At 49.7% G+C, this 4,741-nt stretch overlaps 1 long non-coding RNA gene across 1 annotated transcript; it reads left to right on the top strand.

The window, feature by feature from the left end:
- The first annotated feature begins 1,778 nt into the window (after nt 1–1,778).
- LOC123335237 lies at nt 1,779–3,234 on the top strand. Its single transcript, XR_006553642.2, has 2 exons — nt 1,779–2,247; nt 2,323–3,234. It is a non-coding gene; the product is annotated as an uncharacterized LOC123335237 (long non-coding RNA).
- The last annotated feature ends 1,507 nt before the right edge of the window (nt 3,235–4,741 follow it).

Raw genomic sequence — 4,741 nt, 5'->3', positions numbered from 1 at the left:
AAAGACAAGAAGGTGGGTAAGTCATTACACCCCAATTCGCCTAGAAAAGCATATTCCCATTTCCCTAAATGTGTGTGAGGCGTTTCTCCTGGGCAGCCAGTGTGGCTTTGGAAGAGATGAACAGAGCATAGGCTGTCACTGCAGGGAAAGTAACCCACAAGGTTAAGAAACCAACCACTTTCCTTCAAGATCAGAATTTAATCTGACTGGTGTCAGAAATACTTCCTGGTGGCACCAAGATTTAAACTCATGACACCAAAAGAACAGTGAATGTCCAGCTTTATAATCGCTAAAATGCCCTCGCCAGTCCCAGGTTAATAGGCTGCCATTCAGAACACAGGTTTAGCCGGAAACAAACCACAGCCATGACAAAACAAAACCTCTTCCTCTCCATCTCACTCTCTCCTCCATCCATTCAAAATTTATTAGACATCTACTGGATGCTTGTGGATTCAGAAATGTCCCTGCTTTCAATGAGCTCACCGCCTCCAGGGAGAGACAGATGATTAAATGGATAATTACAGTGTTGTCCGTGTGTGGATAAATGGACATTATAAGGGACAGGTTAAATTAATCAGGAAACGATCATACAATAGAGTCCTATATACCCATTACAAAGAATGATGCAGCCCCATATTTATTGACAGGCAAAAATCTCTTCAGTGTATTAAATGGAGGGGGGAAAGCAGATTGCAAAACAGTAGTTATGGCATTTTGCTCTCTGTAAAATTATATTTCATATATACACCAATGTTGAAAGGATGTTCACCAAATTATCTACCAGTTAGCTCTGAGTGGTATGTTTTCAGGTGATTTTTACTTTATCCTTCATGCTTTTCCATTTTGTTTATACAATTTAATCTTTTCAAAAGGAAACCTCTTTCTATAATAAAAATGAGAGGTACTCACAGCAGAAAATTCAGTGTGCTAAGTTCAGTAACAGAGATACTGTCACACACAGACACACATGCAGCGAACATACCCCACTCACTTGGAGTGAAAGGATATGTGAAAGGTCAGTGACTGTGTCTGGAGTTTTCTTCCATTTGGGGGTTAGCTAGCTATATGGACCAGAATTCTCAAAGCCAAAGATCTTGGAAAATAAGAAAGGATACCAAATGGCCTGTAGTGTTCACTACCAACAACGATAACAACTTCCCCATTCTGCAAAAGTGAGCTTCCCTTGACTAACCAAAGCAGTTTACTCTTGATTCTGCCAGAATACCAACCCCCACCCCCACCATTCTGGCCAGCCCCTATGTACTCCAGCCCTGTGGACCAGTAAACCCACTGAGCCCTAATCCTCTCCTTCATACCTGCCTTCCCCACTCTCACACCCAAACAAGGCTGATCACTGATTCACTTAACAAATACTTACTGAGCTCCCCTGTGTGCTTGGCTTCCGTCAGGAACTGAGGTGTAGAGATGAACAAAACAGGTACTGTCCCCATCTTCATGGACCTGGTGGGGGAGGGGACTGAAACAAAAGTCCTCTGGAGTTAAACTCCCTGCATTTATGTCCCGGCATCCCGCTGACCAACTGGGTTACATGGGGATATGGCTTAACCTTTCCGGCCTTCAGTTCCCTGTTCTTCCTTTCCTTTCCTTTCCTTTCTTTTCCTTTCCTTTCCTTGCATGAGTGCTCAGTCATGTCTGACTCTTTGTGACCCCCATGGACTGCAGCCTGCCAGGTTCCTCTGTCCATTGGATTTTCTGAGCAAGAATGCTGGACTGGATTACCATTTCCTTCCTGGGGGGATCTTCCCAACCCAGAGTTCGAACCTGCATCTTCTGCATTGGCAGGCAGATTCTTTACCACTGGCCTCACCTGGGAAGCCCCACTGGTAAAGGAGCTGTTAAAGGGGCATACAACCCTCACTGAGTCGCTCTGGGGATTACATGAGATGATGCATGTGACATGCTTGGCACAGAGCCTGACACGGAGCAGCCCCAGATGAAGGTTAATTACTATTGTCACAAGCACTTACATGTGTAGTGAGTTGTGTAAATGAAGAGAGCTTAGAGAGCAGAGCCTGGGAGCTCCCGGCAGGGTCATCGCCTACCTTTCCAGTAACAGTGGCCCTGTAGGGTAAAGGCAAATATCATCAGACTTGCCACCATCACTCTCTTTCAGTAAAATCGTGGTCATCAAGGATCCACAGCATTGCTGCAATCTCCTGACCACATGGGCAGTACTGAAAGGAAGGACGAGGCAGAACGTTAATATCTCTCCCAGAAAAATATATGGTAGGAGCCCCACCATGTTGACCTTTTCCACACACAGTATTTTGATTAACTGCTCATCCTATTCCTCCCCCGCAGGTCTAGAAGGCTATAAACAGAGAGGGGTGACTGGTCCGCCAGCCACATTTTGACTTCGCGGAAAAGGTTAAGAGACTGCACAGTGAAGCACAGTGTCTGGAGGAGGAGAGGAGCCACCGCGGCAGTCTGGAGGAGAGAGGGGAATGGGAGATGACGGCGCTGCCCCACCTTGAACCCCTGGTCCTGAGCCAGGCGCGGCCCTTCTGCCGGCCTATTCATTCCAAGCACCAACATCTGCCCTGAATGCTTCAAGGTAATTAGCACCACATGTTATCAACAGGAAGCTGGTACCCACGGGCACTTGAGATAATTGTTTCAGCACCGGCACGTCTCTGCCTACCGTGAAAGGTCACTGCAGCCAATATATTCCCACCACCCCCATCCCTCTCGTCAAATGAAAAAAGCTGTCCCCATGACTGCAGTTCTATCAGTTCTTTGGTGCCGGGCTCAAGGCACCCATACAAAGGCTTCTCAGAGGGACATGTGCTCCAGGAGTTTGTAGCGAATACTTCCTCTGACATCGCAGCATGGCCATCCCCTCATATAGGCAGTAGTTGAGGAACACAGCCAGGTTTCGTGTGTCTGGGACCTGATGTGCTCAGAAGAAGAAAATACAATTGCATTAGATGACTGTGACCAAAACTGCTCAGGACCCCTGCCAAAGTCCGAGGAAGCATCTTCCAGAGAGCCAGTAGAAGTGGAAATCTCAGTGCCCTGGCCAGTCCTGCTCCAGGAAGGTGACTGAGCCGCAGTCTCCTTCCTCTAGATCTGTGTCCCCTCTCCTGTTCTCTTTTCCCTGACCTCACCCTCTTAATACATCCTCCTCTGGGTCTCACCTTAGCCAGCGCTCACCCCCGAATCTCTCATAACCCTCAGTCTCTCCAGCCTTGTCTGTCCCACCCCAATCCCTCCTCTCTCCCACCAAAGGAGAACCGAGAAGGAGCAGGGGTCCCGGCTATCTTGTTCACCCCCTCTACCTCCAGTGTCCCAAACATCACTCAGTAAATATTTACTGAGTACATTTTGATCACACAGAGGGCATTGCTATTTGCTAACTGATGCTGTCCTGCTTCCCACTCCATGTAACATGAAATTCAGGAGACTATTAGTCCCCAGGGAGACATAATCAACAAGTTCTTTATCCCAGAGCAAACAGGAGCAAGAAGAATCTTAATTGTGAAGTGAGTCAGCAGCTGGAGGCCCCAGCACGAGTTTCTCAGCAGGCAGCCATGTCCTCCTGTCTGCGTGGAGAGCTGACGGCCCCCACAGGTCAAGGCTTCAGACACGGCAGCAAGAAATGCAGGACTGCCCCCAGGCAGCCAGCATGTGCTCGTTACTCTGTGTGCCCAGTCCACGGAGACCTCCTGCACCCGGGCCAGGAACGGGAGCTCGCCTTCTGCAGACACTGCCCTCCCACATGGCACCCCCCCAGTCCCACCCAGGTGATAGCTGCACCAAGTCACGGGGAAGGGAATTTTCAGTGGCTCCCCTGTCTTCTCCATCAGACCCCCACAAGTCCTCCCCTGCAGAGCACTGGCCACACTGGTTTCTCCCCACCTCTAGGAAGTGCCACCCCCTGGCTCAGGGCCTCTGGCTTGGTTAATGCCCTGCATCCTTCATTTCTCCTTCAGTCACACAGAGGGGCAAATCCCCGGGTGGAACCACAGTCCTCTCCTGCACGAACTTTCTCCTGCTGTCATTTTACTTCCAGCATGTGCTTACTTGGTTAATGCTGGTTTCCCCCACTAGACTGTCAACATCATGAGCACAGGGTCGAGCCTAGGTCTGCTTTTACTAACCACTTGTCCCCTGTACCTGGCACTCGGTGGCCGCCCTAGGTGTGCATTACCCAAACTGAGTCTTAAGAAGACCCCATTTGCTCAGTTAGCAATCAGTGTGCTCAGAGCACACTGATGCTCAAACAGATGCCCAGTGTGAGCATTAGTGTACTCTCGTCTCGTGGCATGTAATAACAATCTCAGACAACAACATCAGCATGTAATACGACCACGTGTAAAACTGTTAGCTAGCAGGAGGCTGCTGTGTAGCACAGGGAGCTCAGCTCCGTGCTCCGTGGTGACCTAGACGGGTGGGATGGGGCTGTGGGTGGGAAGGAGGCTCAAGAAGGACGGGATGTACATATGCTGCTGCTAAGTCACTTCAGTCGTGTCCGACCCTGTACGATCCCAGAGATGGCAGCCCACCAGGCTCCCCCGTCCCTGGGATTCTCCAGGCAAGAACACTGAAGTGGGTTGCCATTTCCTTCTCCAGTGCATGAAAGTGAGAAGTGAAAGTGAAGTCACTCAGGCATGTCCGACTCATAGCGACCCCATGGACTGCAGCCTATCAGGCTCCTCCGTCCATGGGATTTTCCAGGCAAGAGCACTGGAGTGGGGTGCCATTGCCTTCTCCGGGATGT

The sequence above is a fragment of the Bubalus bubalis genome, chromosome 9 (genome assembly GCF_019923935.1).
Source record: "Bubalus bubalis isolate 160015118507 breed Murrah chromosome 9, NDDB_SH_1, whole genome shotgun sequence".
NCBI lineage: Eukaryota > Metazoa > Chordata > Mammalia > Artiodactyla > Bovidae > Bubalus > Bubalus bubalis.
Note: the sequence above shows the minus strand (reverse complement) of the source record. Positions and strands in the feature narration are given on the sequence as shown.